Source organism: Balaenoptera ricei, chromosome 9, assembly GCF_028023285.1.
Source record: "Balaenoptera ricei isolate mBalRic1 chromosome 9, mBalRic1.hap2, whole genome shotgun sequence".
Lineage (NCBI taxonomy): Eukaryota > Metazoa > Chordata > Mammalia > Artiodactyla > Balaenopteridae > Balaenoptera > Balaenoptera ricei.
Genome location: NC_082647.1, coordinates 66,073,418 through 66,091,251, shown reverse-complemented (window position 1 = coordinate 66,091,251; position 17,834 = coordinate 66,073,418). Strand labels below are relative to the sequence as shown.

Genomic DNA, 17,834 nt, shown 5'->3' with positions numbered 1-17,834 from the left:
AAAATTGTACTACCTAAATAATGTGAGAAGTTAATTTATAGCGGTCTCTTTTGAGTTCCTTGAAGTACTTGGCAAAAGTCACCACAAACCCAGAATTTACAGTATTCCTATAGTCTGAATGTTTGCTCACAACATTCTGTTTGCAATATACACATAAAAATTGACTAAGCCTCAAGAGAAACTACAGATGTTATTATTCACTGCATGAAATTATTGGCCCCGATCTATAAAAGTATGTTTAGAATGATTGAAAAATGCAATATGGAGTGAAAACTTCTGAAAACAGAAACAGTTACTATCCAAGAAGAAGAGGGATATTTGAAAGGGAAGGAAGTAAACCTAGAAACAAACAAACAAAAATAGTAATAATTGAAATTAAGAATTCAGTGGATTAATTAAGAGCAGATTAGGTATGGATGAATAAAGAATTAGTTAACTGGAAGAAGGCGAAGAAATTAAATTTAATGGAGCAAAAAGAGTTGGAAATTATGGAAGAGGTTAAGGCACATTGGAAGGAAGAAAGAGTTGATCTAACCTATATCTAATTGGAATTTCATATGGCAGTATTTGAAGAAATATTGGTTGGGAATTTTCCAGAATTGATGAAAGATGTATCTCCTAAGATTCAGGAAGCACTAAAGAACCCCAGTCAGAATAGAATAAATACATATATATGGATTTCTGGAAGGAATAACATGCAAATATTAACAATAGCTTTCTTTAGGAAGATTAGGGAGAGAGCCTGGTTTCAGAGGAGGAGGTATTGACTTTTAGTTTGTAACTTTCTGTGCAATTTAAATTTGTTAATGCTGTAATTTTCAGTCAACAGGGATTTTTAAAACTTCTTTATCTTTAAAAAAATTATATACTTTATAAAAAACGAACAGATAACAAGTGGGTAGTTATGGCCTATATTAATTAACTGGGAAACCAAAGGGGGAATTGTTTTTTGCATTTTTTAGTTCATTTGGAATCTCCTAAAAGGACATTTTTATTGCATCTTCAATATGGAAAGACATACATTTCCTCTTTGCAAATATACAGGTATATCTAATTAAGAAGGCAATATTGCCTTGACATTTCTTGACTATGGTATTTATTGTATAATAGACATGACAAATCAGCAGATGCAGCCAGTTCCCCACCTGTCTGTCTTCTCTAGCTCACTAGCTGTTTGACTTCTAACTGCCCAATTCTGTATTTATTTGTCTGAGGGCCTCCTCTGGCCACTGAAGTCTGCTTTCTCTGCCTGTGGAGGAGGTCAGAGATGCTTAATGTTCTTGCAGTAGCCCTCAAACAACAGTCAGTGAGGGCTGGTGTACAAATACCCCAGTTGCCCCTCAGCAGATGACAGTGAACTGGTAATTCTGTATTGGCTGTCCGAGTTTCCCTAGTGAGTTTAAGCTTCAGTTGCTTTGTGTGACAGCTAGTTTAACCATGTGTCCTTTATTGGATCCCCCCCCCCCATTCTGTGTCTCACTTTCCCATCCCTCTACTAATGTTTCCTTTACGAGGAAATAAATTATGAACACTCAGATCATTATGTTACAGTTTGATTATGCAGGAACCATAACTAAAACAAAAGTAGCTTATTTTTTTTAAATTTTCATAATCAAGATTTCAATGAAATAGATGTTCCCCAGTCATTAAAGTGGAAAAACTTACATAATTTAATCATTCGTTATGGAAAAGTATCTCAAATACCTTGTAATATTTCAAAGAAGTCCCTCTTACTGAAGAAATCATTCCCTCTCCTTTTCTGTAGCCACATGTGCCACAGCAAAACATTTCATGGCAGAAATATCTATAAATCTAATTAAGTAGGAGAGAATCACATAATTTTACATTTTACATGTGTATTTTATTTTACATGTATAAAATAAAATAAGATTTTAAGGCCATTATTAAAACAGTTTCTGACCCCACATTTATTTAAGACCTTTGGCTAATTTAGGTGATGAATATTGCTCGGTCAAGTTTGAAAGTTTGAACAAAACAGACCTGGATAGTGATTTCTCTCATCCCCATTGCTTAAAGGTCATTACTTTTCTTCTTTCCTAAATAATATTTACAGTTCGTTTGGGAAACTACTAGAAGTACAGAAAAGGAATGACTGCTTTTTCCAGAGTACCTGTGTGTGTATGTGTGTGTGTGTGTTTAATTAAAAGCTTTCTTTATCTTCTGCAATAAAGACATCATACACCCATTTCTAAAAATATTTTTTCATGTTGATTCCTAACATTGGGCTGATCATTTGTTGTGACAGTCTGGCAGATTATTATAACTATGGCAGATGGCCTCAGACTTTTTAATCAGAAAATCCAAACTGAAGGTTCTGGATTTTCCTTAAATCTTATCCTGAAGTATGAAGTGCTACAGAACAGATGGGAACATTCCTACTTGCTGGGAAAAAAAAAATTTTCTCCATTAAAGGCTTATAAATTACATTACATCCTGGAGTCTGTAACTGTGGTCCTTAGCCAAGGGTGATTTTGCCCTCCCAGGAACGCTTGTCGATGATGTCTGCAAACATTTTTTATTACCATGACTTGGAGCAGTAGAGAGAATGGTCCTACTGGCATCCGGTGAATTGAGGCCAGGAGGTGTGCTAAGCATCCTGCAGTACGGGGGAAAGCCCCCTGCAACAAAGAACGTGTAGAGTAGAACTTGGGAAACCCTGGTCCATATGTTAGGATAATTTGCACATGTTTATTTTAATTTACAGCTACTTAAGATATTCAAATATTATTTTCGCCTTAAATTTTTAGAGATAGAACCCTTTAGCAAGTGGATTTCAAAACAGAGAAGAGGAATTGTCTTGTTTTCATTGTAGAGCCAAATCATATTGTTGTTTATTTGTTAGTATCTCAAACAGATGTTCAATAAATATACGAGTAAGAGTAACATGTGACTTGGCAGGTCTTTCTTATTTAGGATCAACCCAGGTTTTGACAATATCTGTTTCATTTGTAGCAAACACATTAACCATGTATGGAATAAAATGGACTCCGGGAAAAGGCTGTTAAAGTGGATTTTTGCATGGGAATGCAGGTTGCAGAATTACCTTCTTTTTCTTTATCTCCTTGTAGAGTGCTTTATACAGCATCTGCTTCTACTGTCTCTTACCTAGCACCCATGTTTTGATTCTCTATCCAGGATATCTTATTGCTACATAATGTTCCCCAGGAAATTAAAGCTCTCATTGTATTAATTATCCATTGCTGTATAAAAAAAATACTAAAACACCTCACCTAGTTGCTTAAAACAATAAACATTTATTATTTCACAGTTTCTGTCAGGTCAGAAATTCGGGGAATGGGTTAACTGGATGCTTCTGTAACAGGATCTCCTTAAGATTGAAGTCAAGATGTTTGTAGAGCTACAGCCATCTGAAGGCTTGACTGGTGCAAGAGAATCCACTTCTAAGGTGGCTCATTTGCATGCCCAGCGTGTTAGAGCTGGCTGTTGGCTGCAGACCTCAGTTTCTTACCACATAGACCTCTGTATAGGGCTGCTTGAATATCCTCAACACATGGCAGCTGGCTTCCAGCAGAACTAGTGATCCAAGAGAAAGCAAGACAGAAACCAGAATATTTTTTATGACCTAGTCACAAAATTCATATGCTGTCATTTCCACAATATCTGATTGGTTACAAAATCAGCCTTGTTCACTATGGGAGGAAACTGTATAAGACACAGAACCCAGGGGGTACAAACCACTGGGGGCACCTGTGATTCTGGTTTCCACACTTTTGATATACTCAATAAAATATTTTACTATAATTAGCCAAAGTTTTTACTTCTGTATGTCACAGAGTATGTTCATAAATTATTTAGTTGTGTTTTATATTAATTCTGCAGCCCATTGATTGATGACTTGAAAAGTCATCTAGAAGTAGAGACATCAATAAGCAAGTTAATATAATGATTCATTCAAAGGAGGATGAGAGCTAGGCTTATGGAAGCAGAAATAAACAGAGTGGTGGGAAAAGAATGGGGAACTGCGAGGATGAGTACATAAACTTTGGATGTCAGTTAGAGGCATATACTGAGATGATTCTGAGAATTTTTACCTCTTCTTGTAGATAGAACATGACCTTAAGTAAGATAGCAAAACACACAGGTAAAGAGTACTTTTAGATAATGAACCTAGTTTTGATCTTCTTGGCCTTGATATGTCAAAAAGAAATTCACATAAAAATATCCAGGAAGGAGTGGGAAACTTGGATCTGTTATATGGGAGAGGGCACCTATTAAGAGATCTTGTCTGGGAATTAACTGCTAAATAGGTATAGTTAACATGGATAAAGTTGAGAGGGGTGTGTGTGGGGTGGAACATTAACATGGAGCAGAAGTGGATATTTCTTAAAGTTGGATGAAATACTTCTTGGTAGTACGTTATAGAATTGATGGAGTAAACACTATTTTCCAATTAAAGTAACTTGGTATAGTGAAAAGGACATCACATTGTGTCAAACCTATCTCTGGTACTAACTAGCAGATTGATCTTTGGCAAATCATTCAATTTCTCTTATCCTTACATTTCACATCTATTAGAGACTTAGGAAATCTCTATAGTACATCTAGGTCAAAAAGTTAATGACACTTAGGATGTTTACATTTGTTTTATGTGAATATTAATATTCTTGTTCATAGGATTGGTATAAGAACAAAATAAGATAATGTATGTAAAAGTGCATATAAATTATTATTATTGCAGAATCTGCATGATGTTTAAAAATTAATAAGGATATTATATATTTTGTTTGTGTATATAGTTGGTAGAATCATTGGGTATATTTCTCAGTATATGATTTCAATGTGACAGTTTCTGTTCACATGAGAGTAGTTTCTAAAAAATTGGTATGCAGTTTTTCTCTTTTAATCGTCCCTCTAGGCATAAGGCTCGAATTGTGATCTCTGAATATGAATATCATTCGTTATCATTTTAAAAGTATTTCATTAGTTTTTAAAGGTACTGTCCATTGAGTTTGATCTCCTCAAAAACAGGGACTCGGTTATACTGAGCTTTATTTTTGTTGACACTATTAACCACATACAAATAATTAAAAATAGATGTGAAACTATAACTACCCATTAAATAAGTGTTACAACTTGGTTAGTCATAACTAAAGCATTATCTAGTGAGTAATAATGAATGGCTTTATGTTTGAATCAAGTGTTAAAATGTGTGATGAAGATGCTTTTGTCTTTTAGGGACTCCTAGGAATCTATTTAGTGGTTTATCTTTTCCAAAGCCCCATCTAGAAACTGACACCTGAACTCTGTTAATGTATCTCCTGCACAGAGAAGGGTTTTTTTTGTTGTAGGAGCAGATGCAATTTTAACAGCTTCCATTGTGTAATATATTCAGAATGATAATAGAAAAAATATACCAGGTTCAAAAGGAAACCAAGCCACAATTCCCATACCAGTTATTTCATTCCTGTTAAATATTATTAATTTAATATAGATTTGCTGAATTCGACTTCAGTAATGCCTTCCTTGCATCCATGGACTTTAAGTGGTAGGGGATTCTATAGGACTGTTTACCCAAGATGAACATTGGAAATTTAGAAGACACACAAATAGGTAAGATCTAGGAATCATCTTCTCCATTCCCTACTCTGAGTCCTCAGTAAGGGGGATGATCTACCCATGTAGGTAGACTTTGAATCATATTAGAATACACTACATCATAGATGCTGGCCACAGTTGGCTTAAGGCTACACGTTAAAGTGTGTGTGTGTGTAATTAATTTACATTTGTAACAGCTTTTGTTGTACCATTATGGCACAATGATAGTCTTTCCTGTGAGTTTATTGGGTCTATTGGCTTTAATATTCTCTGTGTTTTTGGAACTGTGAGGTTTATCTTTACTGAATTTTGTTCTCCTTGTGGGAAAAAAGTGTAATGAATTCTTGAAAATGTTATTAAATGGCAAAAAATGTCCCCTTCTGCTGGTAGAGACAGCTATAACTTTGCATCCTCTCAAGGAAATGGGCTTTTCAGAAATTGAGCTGAGCAATGTATATTACTTTTTGTATTTCTCTCTTTGCACGTTATCTCTTGTGATTTGCTCTCATGCAAAATAAGCATTGCTTTCCATTCTGTTCTTGAAAATGATAAATTATATCTTTTAATGCTTTTATAACAACTAAGAATATATACAGAATGAATGCCTAAATGGACAAATGTAGAACGGTTAGACTTGTTGATGTTAAATCAACTGCAGCATCTATAGCAATGTTTCAAAGGTAATAGTCTTTGCCACTGATGGCTGAAATGCCTTAAATTTAAACTGGGCCTGATGGGAGAGAACCACTAATAATTGGAGTTTCACAATTTTTTTTTTTTTAGCTATGGAATACTTTCAAACTCTCCAGTGCTAGGACTTTTAAATGAAAACAATTGTATTAATTGTTAGGATGTGTCTTTGGCTCTTTTAGAACACTTCTATAATGTTTCATCAGTTCATTCAATAGATATAATCACTACGCTTTCAGAAGCTGATTTTTAAAAATTTTACAAATGGGGTATGAAGAATGGAAAAATAAAACCCCATGTTTTATGAAACATAAGCAAACATTAAAACAGAAGAATCCAAAAGAGACAAACATGATATAGTTCTTCACCCAGCATAATATTAATTCAAAGTAGGTTCTATATAAAGTCATAAAACAGAAAATGAGATCTGATTATAATGGACCACCCACTCTATTAGCAAATAAGGTTGTGAATAGTGACCAGATAATAAAGGGAAGGTTTTTTTCAATTTTCTTTTTCTCTCTAGGGAATTCTGAAAAGTTATAAAGCCTTCAACATTTTCCTTACAGGCATTGTAGTCTCAGCAGCTTGATGTGTTTCATTATTGGGACTGATTTTTCATATGCAGATTCAGTCTCAGGGGCAGAATTTCATACGTGAGGTTAGAACAGCTTCTTCTACAAATTTGTTAGCTGCCCTGGGGGAGAAAATGAAACATACGCCCTAATGGTCATGTTTCAGATCTTTGCTCCTCTACAAAGAGGCAGTTCCCCCCCCCCCCCTCCATAGAACCTATCTAGAGAATCATTTTCAGTTTGCTTAATTGAAATTGCAATTCCCTTGAGCCAATCATGCCTTAGGAAACATCTGCTTCACCATCAGAAGAGGTCTACAAAGGAAGCCTACTCCACTTACCTTACCTTTTAAAAGAATATCAGGTCTCATTTATTTTACTTACCAAATGTACGTTTATAATTACAGTAGTGAGGATATTTTGGGGGAATATATAGAAAATATGTAAATATTTCATTATTTGAATGTTCATAGTTATTTTTATTAATTTATGGAACACTTAATTTGATTCTTTTTTGCTTTTTTAAAATTGTTGTAAAATATACATAACAAAATTTACCATTTTCACCATTTTTAAGTGTACCTTTCTGTGGCATTATTTTCACATTGTTGTGTAACCAGTACCATCCTCCATCTCCAGAACGCTTTTCATCTCGTAACGCTGAAACACTGTACCCGTTAAAGAATAACTCCTCATTACCTCCTCCCTGCCAGGCCCTGGAAACTACCGTTCTACTTTCTGTCTCTATGAACTTGACTACTGTAGGTACTTCATATAAGTCGAATCACCCAGTATTTGTCCTTTTGTGGCTAGCTTATTTCACTTAGCATAATGTCTTCAAGGTTTGTCCATGTTGTATCATGTGTCAAAATGGCCTTCTTTTTTAAAGTTGAATAACATTCTGTTCTAGGTATATACCACATTTTATTTATTCACTCATCAATCAGTGGACACTTAGGTTGCTTCTACTTTTTTGGCTATTGTGAATAATCCTGCTGAGAACATGAGCATACAGCTGTCTCTTCAAGAATCTACTTTCATTTCTTTTTTTTTTTTAATTTTTACTGGAGTATAGTTGATTTACAATGTTGTGTTAGTTTCAAGCGTACAGAAAAGTGAATCAGTTATACATATACATATATCCACTCTTTTTAGGTTCTGTTCCCACATAGACCATTACGGAGTATTGAGCAGAGTTCCCTGTGGTGTACAGTAGGTCCTTATTAGTTACCTATTTTATATATAGTAATGTGTAAACAAATGAACTTATTTACTTTCATTTCTTTGAGGTATATACCCAACTAGAATCGCCGATCATATGGTAATTCTATTTTTAGTTTTTTAAGGAACCACCATACTGTATCTCACAGCAACTGTACCATTTTACATTCTGTCAAAAATACACAAGGGTTCCATGGATGGACCTGGAGGTTACCATACTAAGTGAAGTAAGTCAGACAGAGAAAGACAAATATCATATGATATTGCTTATATGCAGAATCTAAAAAACAAAAAAAAAGGTACAAATGAACTTATTTACAAAACAGAAACAGACTCACAGACTTGGAGAACGAACTTATGGTTACAGGGGAAAGTCCGGTGGGGGGGGATAGAATGGGAGTTTGGGATTGACATGTTTGCACTGTTATATTTAAAATAGACAACCAACAAGACCTACTGTATAGCACAGGGAACTATGCTCAATATTCTGTAACAACCTAAGTGAGAAAGGAATTTGAAAAAGAATAAATACATGTATATGTATAACTGAATCACTTTGCTGTACACCTGAAACTAACACAACATTATTAATCAACTGTACTCCAATATAAAATTAAAAATTAAAAAAAAAGCCAAAGCCTTTGAAAAGTGAACGTTGGGAAACACATACACACAGATAAATACACACACATATAATGAGTGATCCAAATGTTTTGTGCAATATTTGGCAATGCTGTTTCATGTAATACTTCTGTGTTTCCAAATATTAAATGGAAATATAAAAAAAAAATTGTAGTACTGCAAGTAATCATTTCTAAAAAGATGATGCTAAATCTAGAGTACTAATAAAGCATATGTTTCAAGTTAAAAAAAAAATACACATGGGTTCCAGTTTTTCCACATATTTGTATTATACTTGTTGTTTTCTGTTTGTTTTTTAATTAAAAGCTATTCTAATGGGTGTGTTGATTCCCATTTTTTCTTAAAGGTAGTAGTGCTTTAAAGTCTTTTACTTAAATCTTATATCTTTATTTTCTTAGATGACATTTCTAGATAGAGATTTATTGGCATAGAGGCAAGGCTAATTGTATGATTCTAAGCAAATTGTCTTACAAATTATTATTCTAATTTATACTCCAGCTAGCAGTATACGAGTGCCACTTTCAACAAATACTTACCAATGCTGGTTATTATTATTTAAGTTTGAGTAATTTTGTTGTCAAAACTCAATTTTTTTAATCAGTGAAGCTTCATAACACTCTACTTATTTAAGTATAGTTGATTTACAATGTTTCAGGTGTACAGCAAAGTGATTCATTTATACATACATATATACATTATTTTTCAGATTCTTTTCCATTATAGGTTATTATAATATATTGAATATAGTTTCCTGTGGTCCTTGTTTTTTATCTATTTTATACATAGTAGTGGATATCTGTTAATCCTGAATTCCCAATTTATTCCTCCCTTGCTCCTTCCCCTTTAATAACCATAAGTTTGTTTTCTATGTCTGTGAGTCTGTTTCTGTTTTGTAAATAAGTTCATTTGTATCATTTTTTTTTTTTTTAGATTCCACATATAAGTGATATCATATGATATTTGTCTTTCTCTGTCTGACTTACTTTACTTGGTATGATAATCTCCAGGTCCATCTCTGTTGCTGCAAATGGCATTATTTAATTCTTTCTTATGGCTAAGTATATATACCACATCCTCTTTATCGATAGGCATTTAGATTACTTCTATGTCTTGGCTGTTGTAAATAGTGCCACTGTGAACATTGGGGTGCATGTATCTTTTTGAATTATGGTTTTCATCTTTTCTGGATATATGCTCAGGAGTGGGATAGCTGGATCATATGGTAGTTCTACTTTTAGATTTTAAAGGAAACTCTATGCTGTTCTCCATAGTCGCTGCACCACTTTACATTGCCATTAACAGTTTAGGAGGGTTCCTTTTTCTCCACACCCTTCCTATCATTTTTTATTTGTAGACTTTTTTTTTATAACATCTTTGTTGGAGTATAATTGCTTTACAATGGTGTGTTACTTCCTGCTTTATAAAAAAATGAATCAGTTATACATATACATATGTTCCCATATCTCTTCCCTCTTGCGTCTCCCTCCCTCCCACCCTCCCTATCCCACCCCTCTAGGTGGTCACAAAGCACCGAGCTGATCTCCCTGTGCTATGCGGCTGCTTCCCACTAGCTATCTATTTTACATTTGGTAGTGTATATATGTCCAAGCCACTCTCTCACTTTGTCACAGCTTACTCTTCCCCCTCCCAATATCGTCAAGTCCATTCTCTAGTAAGTCTGTGTCTTTATTCCCATCTTGCCCCTAGGTTCTTCATGACCTTTTTTTTTTTCTTAGTTTCCATATATATGTGTTAGCATACGGTATTTGTTTTTTTCTTTCTAACTTACTTCACTCTGTATGACAGACTCTAGGTCCATCCACCTCACTACAAATAACTCAATTTCATTTCTTTTTATGGCTGAGTAATAGTCCACTGTATATTTGTGCCACATCTTCTTTATCCATTCATCTGTCGATGGACACTTAGGTTGCATCCATGTCCTGGCTATTGTAAATAGAGCTGCAGTGAACATTGTGGTACATGACTCCTTTGGAATTATGGTTCTCTCAGGGTATATGCCCAGTAGTGGGATTGCTGGGTCATATGGTAGTTCTATTTTGAGTTTTTTAAGGAACCTCCATACTGTTCTCCATAGTGGCTGTATCAATTTACATTCCCACCAACAGTGCAAGAGGGTTCCCTTTTCTCCACACCCTCTCCAGCATTTATTGTTTGTAGATTTTTTGCTGATGGCCATTCTGACTGGTGTGAGATGATATCTCATTGTAGTTTTGATTTGCATTTCTCTAATGATTAATGATGTTGAGCATTCTTTCATGTGTTTGTTGGCGATCTGAGTATCTTCTTTGGAGAAATGTCTATTTAGGTCTTCTGCCCATTTTTGGATTGGGTTGTTTGTTTTTTTGATATTGAGCTGCATGAGCTGCTTGTAAATTTTGGAGATTAATCCTTTGCCAGTTGCTTCATTTGCAAATATTTTCTCCCATTCTGAGTGTTGTCCTTTTGTCTTGTTTATGGTTTCCTTTGCTGTGCAAAAGCTTTTAAGTTTCATGAGGTCCCATTTGTTTATTTTTATTTCCATTTCTCTAGGAGGTTGGTCAAAAAGGATCTTGCTGTGATATATATCATAGAGTGTTCTGCCTATGTTTTCCTCTAAGAGTTTTATAGTGTCCGGCCTTACATTTAGGTCTTTAATCCATTTTGAGTTTATTTTTGTGTATGGTGTTAGGGAGTGTTCTAAATTCCTTATTTTACATGTAGCTGTCCAGTTTTCCCAGCACCACTTATTGAAGAGGCTGTCTTTTCTCCACTGTATATTCTTGCCTCCTTTATCACAGATAAGGTGACCATATGTGCTTGGATTTATCTCTGGGCTTTCTATCCTGTTCCATTGATCTATATTTCTGTTTTTGTGCCAGTACCATATTGTCTTGATTACTGTAGATTTGTAGTATAGTCTAAACTCAGGGAGGCTGATTCCTCCAGCTCCGTTTTTCTTTCTCAAGATTGCTTTGGCTGTTCGGGATCTTTTGTGTTTCCATACAAATTGTAAAACATTTTGTTCTAGTTCTGTGAAAAATGCCATTGGTAGTTTGATAGGGATTGCATTGAATCTGTAGATTGCTTTGAGTAGTATAGTCTTTTTCACAAGGTTGATTCTTCCAATCCAAGAACATGGTATATCTCTCCATCTATTTGTATCATCTTTCATTTCTTTCATCAGTGTCTTATAATTCTCTGCATACAGGTCTTTTGTCTCCTTAGGTAGGTTTATTCCTAGATATTTTATTCTTTTTGTTGCAATGGTAAATGGGAGTTTTTTCTTAATTTCGCTTTTAGATTTTTCATCATTAGTGTATAGGAATGCTAGAGATTTCTGTGCTTTAACTTTGTATCCTGCTACTTTACCAAATTCATTGATTAGCTCTAGGAGTTTTCTGGTAGCATCTTTAGGATTCTCTATGTATAGTATCATGTCATCTGCAAACAGTGACAGCTTTACTTCTTTTCCGATTTGGATTCCTTTTATTACTTTTTCTTCTCTGATTGCTGTGGCTAAAACTTCCAAAACTATGTTGAATAATAGTGGTGAGAGTGGGCAACCTTGTCTTGTTCCTGGTCTTAGTGGAAATGGTTTCAGTTTGTCACCATTGAGGACGAGGTTGGCTGTGAGTTTGTCATATATGGCCTTTATTATGTTGAGGAAACTTCCCTCTGTGCCTACTTTCTGGAGGGTTTTATCATAAATGGGTGTTGAATTTTGTCGAAAGCTTTCTCTGCATCTATTGAGATGATCATATGGTTTTTCTCCTTCAATTTGTTAATATGGTGTATCACATTGATTGATTGGCATATATTCAAGAATCCTTGCATTCCTGGGATAAACCCCACTTGCTCATGGTGTATGATCCTTTTTATGTGCTGTTGGATTCTGTTTGCTAGTATTTTGTTGAAGATTTTTGCATCTATGTTCATCAGTGATATTGGCCTGTAGTTTTCTTTCTTTGTGACATCTTTGTCTGGTTTTGGTATCAGGGTGATGGTGGTGTTGTAGAATGAGTTTGAGAGTGTTCCTCCCTCTGCTATATTTTGGAAGGGTTTGAGAAGGATAGGTGTTAGCTCTTCTCTAAATGTTTGATAGAATTCACCTGTGAAGCCATCTGGTCCTGGGCTTTTGTTTTTGGAAGATTTTGAATCACAGTTTCAATTTCAGTGCTTATGATTGGTCTGTTCATATTTTCTATTTCTTCCTCGTTCAGTCTCGGAAGGTTGTGCATTTCTAAGAATTTGTCCATTTCTTCCAGGTTGTCCATCTTATTGGCGTATAGTTACTTGTAGTAATCTCTCATGATCCTTTGTATTTCTGCAGTGTCAGTTGTTACTTCTCCTTTTTCATTTCTAATTCTATTGATTTGAGTCTTCTCTCTTTTTTTCCTGGTGAGTCTGGCTAATGGTTTATCAATTTTGTTTATCTTCTCAAAGAACCAGCTTGTAGTTTTATTGATCGTTGCTGTTGTTTTCTTTATTTCTTTTTCATTTATTTCTGATCTGATCTTTATGATTTCTTTCCTTCTGCTAACTTTGGGTTTTTTTTTTTTGTTCTTCTTTCTCTAACTTCTTTAGGTGTAAGGTTAGGTTGTTTATTTGAGGTGTTTCTTGTTTCTTGGGGTAGGACTGTATTGCTATAAACTTCCCTCTTAGAACTGCTTTTGCTGCGTCCCATAGGTTTTGGGTCGTCATGTTTTCATTGTCATTTGTTTCTAGGTATTTTTTGATTTCCTCTTTGATTTCTTCAGTGATCTCTTGGTTATTAAGTAGTGTATTGTTTAGCCTCCATGTGTTTGTATTTTTTACAGATTTTTTCCTGTAATTGATATCTAGTCTCATAGCATTGTGGTCGGAAAATATACTTGATACGATTTCAATTTTCTTATATTTACCAAGGCTTGATTTGTGACCCAAGATATGATCTATCCTGGAGACTGTTCCAAGAGCACTCGAGAAGAAAGTGTATTCTCTTGTTTTTGGATGGAATATGCTGTAAATATCAGTTAAATCCATCTTGTTTAATGCATGATTTAAAGCTTGTGTTTCCTTATTTATTTTCATTTTGGATGCTCTGTCCATTGGTGAAAGTGGGGTGTTAAAGTCCCCTACTATGATTGTGTTACTGTCGATTTCCCCTTTTATGGCTGTTAGTATTTGCCTTATGTATTGAGGTGCTCCTATGTTGGGTGCATAAATATGTACAATTGTTGTATATTCTTCTTGGATCGATCCCTTGATCATTATGTAGTGTCCTTCTTTGTCTCTTGAAATAGTCTGTATTTTAAAGTCTATTTTGTCTGATATGAGAATTGCTACTCCAGCTTTCTTTTGATTTCCATTTGCATGGAATATCTCTTTCCATCCCCTCACTTTCAGTCTGTATGTGTCCCTAGGTCTGAAGTGGGTCTCTTGTAGACAGCATATATATATGGGGCTTGTTTATGTATCCATTCAGCCAGTCTACGTCTTTTGGTTGGACCGTTTAATCCATTTACATTTAAGGTAATTATCGATATGTATGTTCCGTTCCTATTACCATTTTCTTAATTGTTTTGGGTTTGTTATTGTAGGTCTTTTCCTTCTCTTGTGTTTCCTGTCTGGAGAAGTTCCTTTAGCATTTGTTGTAAAGCTGGTTTGGTGGTGCTGAATTCTCTTAGTTTTTGCTTGTCTGTTAAGGTTTTAATTTCTCCCTCAAATCTGAATAAGATTCTTGCTGTGTAGAGTAATCTTGGTTGTAGGTTTTTCCCTTTCATCACTTTAAATATGTCCTGCCACTCCCTTCTGGCTTGCAGAGTTTCTGCTGAAAGATCAGCTGTTAACCTTATGGGGATTCCCTTGTGTGTTATTTGTTGTTTTTCCCTTGCTGCTTTTAATATTTTGTCTTTGTATGTAATTTTTGATACTTTGATTAATATGTGTTTTGGCATTTTTCTCCTTGGATTTATCCTGTATGGGACTCTCTGTCCTTCCAGGACTTGATTAACTATTTCCTTTCCCATATTAGGGAAGTTTTCAGCTATAATCTCTTCAAATATTTTCTCAGTCCCTTTCTTTTTCTCTTCTTCTTCTGGGACCCCTATAATTTGAATGTTGGTGCGTTTAATATTGTCCCAGAGGTCTCTGAGATTGTCCTCAATTCTTTTTATTCTTTTTTTTTTATTCTGCTCTGTGGTAGTTATTTCCACTATTTTATCTTCCAGGTCACTTATCCGTTCTTTTGCCTCTCTTATTCTGCTATTGATCCCTTCTACAGAATTTTAAATTTCATTTATTGTGTTGTTCATCACTGTTTGTTTGCTCTTTAGTTCTTCTAGGTCCTTGTTAAACATTTCTTGTATTTTCTCTATTCTATTTCCATGATTTTGGATCATCTTTACTATCATTATTCTGAATTCTTTTTCAGGTAGACTGTCTATTTCCTCTTCATTTGTTAGGTCTGGTGGGTTTTTGCATTGGTCCTTCATCTGCTGTGTCTTTTTCTGTCTTCTCATTTTGCTTACCTTACTGTGATTGGGGTCTCCTTTCACAGGCTGCTAGTTCGTAGTTTCCTTTGTTTTTGGTGTCTGCCCCCAGTGGCTAATGTTGGTTCAGTGGGTTGTGTAGGTTTCCTCATGGAGGGGACTGGTGCCTGTGTTCTGGTGGATGAGGCTGGATCTTGTCTTTCTGGTGGGTAGGTCCATGTCTGGTGGTGTGTTTTGGGGTGTCTGTGACCTTATTATGATTTTAGGCAGCCTCTCTGCTAATGGATGGGGTTGTGTTCCTGTCTTGCTAATTGTTTGCCATAGGGTGTCCAGCACTGTCGCATGCTGGTCGTTGAGTTAAGCTGGGTCTTGGCGTTGAGATGGAGATCTCTGGGAGATTTTCGCCGTTTGGTATTACATGGAGCTGGGAGGTCTCTTGTGGACCAGTGTCCTGAAGTTGGCTCTCCCACCTCAGAGGCACAGCCTTGATGCATGGCTGGAGCACCAAGAGCCTTTCATCCACACGGCTCAGAATAAAAGGGAGGAAAGAAAGAAAGAAAGAAAGAAAGAACATAAAATAAAGTAAAAGAAAATAAAATAAAGTTATTAAAATAAAATATAATTATTAAGAAAAAATTTTTAAAAAGTAAAAAAAACAAACAAAAAGACGGTTAGACAGAACCCTAGGACAAATGGTAAAAGCAAAGCTATACAGACGAAATCACAGACAGAAGCACACTCACAAAAAGAGAAAAAGGGAAAAAAATATGTATATCTTTGCTCCCAAAGTCCACCTCCTCAATTTGGGATGATTCATTGTCTATTTAGGTATTCCGCAGATGCATGGTACATCAGGTTGATTGTGGAGATTTAATTGCTGCTCCTGAGGCTGCTGGGAGAGACTTCCCTTTCTCTTCTTTGTTCGTACAGCTCCCAGGGTTTAGCTTTGGATTTGGGGCCGCTTCTGCGTGTAGGTCGCCTGAGGGCATCTGTTCTTCGCTCAGACAGGACGGGGTTAAAGGAGCACCTGATTCGGGGGCTCTGGCTCACTCAGGACAGTGGGGAGGGAGGGGTACGGAGTGCGGGGCGAGCCTGCGGCGGCAGAGGCCAGCGTGACGTTGCAGCAGCCTGAGGCGCACCATGTGTTCTCCTGGGGAAGTTGTCCCTGGATCACGGGATCCTGGCAGTGGCGGGCTGCACAGGCTCCCGGGAGGGGAGGTGTGGATAGTGACCTGTGCTTGCACACAGGCTTCTTGGTGGCGGCAGCAGTAGCCTTAGCGTCCCATGCCCGTCTCTGGGGTCCGCGCTGATAGCCACGGCTCGCACCCGTCTCTGGAGCTCCTTTAAGCGGCGCTCTTAATCCCCTCTCCTCGCGCACCAGGAAACAAAGAGGCAAAAAAATGTCTCTTACCTCTTCGGCAACTCCAGACTTTTTCCCGGACTTCCTCCCAGCTAGCTGTGGTGCACTAGCCCCCTTCAGGCTGTGTTCACGCTGCCAACCCCAGTCCTCTCCCTGGGATCCGACCTCCGAAGCCCGAGCCTCAGCTCCCAGCCCCCACCTGCCCGGGCGGGTGAGCAGACAAGCCTCTTGGGCTGGTGAGTGCTGGTAGGCACCGATCCTCTGTGGGGCAGTCTCTCTGCTTTGCCCTCCGCACCCCTGTGGCTCTGCTCTCCTCCGTGGCTCCGAAGCTTCCCCCCTCTGCCCCCCGTAGTCTCCACCCGTGAAGGGGCTTCCTAGTGTGTGGAAACCTTTCCTCCTTCACAGCTCCCTCCCACTGGTGCAGGTCCCGTCCCTATTCTTTTGTCTCTTTTTTCTTTTGCCCTACCCAGGTACGTGGGGAGTTTCTTGCCTTTTGGGAGGTCTGAGGTCTTCTGCCAGTGTTCAGTAGGTGTTTGTAGGAGTTATTCCACATGTAGATGTATTTCTGATGTATTTGTGGAGAGGAAGGTGATCTCCGTGTCTTACTCTTCCGCCATCTTGAAGCTCCTCCTATTTGTAGACTTTTTAATGATGGCCGTTGTTACCTGTGTGAGGTGATACCTCGTAGTTGTGATTTGCATTTCTCTGATAATTAGTGATGTGGAGCATCTTTGCATGTGGTTATTGATCATCTGTGTGTTTTCTTTGGAGAAATGTCGATTTAGGTCTTCTTCCCATTTTTTGAGTGGGTTATTTTTTTTTTTGATATTGAGCTGTTTGTGTATTTTGGAAATTAAAACCTTGTTTCTCACATAGTTTGCAAATATTTTCTCCCAGGCCGTAGGTTGTCTTTTCATTTTGTTTATGGTTTCCTTTGTTATGCAAAAGCTTTTAAATTTAATTAGGTCCCATTTGTTTATTCTTGTTTTTATTTCCATTATTTTAGAAGACAAATCCAAAAAGATATTGCTGCAATTTATGTCCAAGAGTGTCCTGCCTATGTTTTCCTCTAGGAGTTTTATAGAATCCAGTCTTACATTTAGGTCTTTAATCCATTTTGAGTTTATTTTTGTATATGGCATTAGAGAATGTTCTATTCCATTCTTTGAGGTGTAGCTGTTCAGTTTTCCCAGCACCACTTACTGTAAAGACTGTCTTTTCTCCATTGTATATTCTTGTTTCCTTTGTCATCGATTAATTGACCATAAATGTGTGGGTTTTTTTCTGGGCTTTCTGT

General features: G+C 36.6%; 1 protein-coding gene across 1 annotated transcript in view; it reads left to right on the top strand.

Annotated features, from left to right (window-relative positions):
• Positions 1-17,834, top strand: part of THSD7A (thrombospondin type 1 domain containing 7A) — a 455,098-nt gene that overhangs the window by 42,994 nt on the left and 394,270 nt on the right. The window lies entirely within an intron of this gene.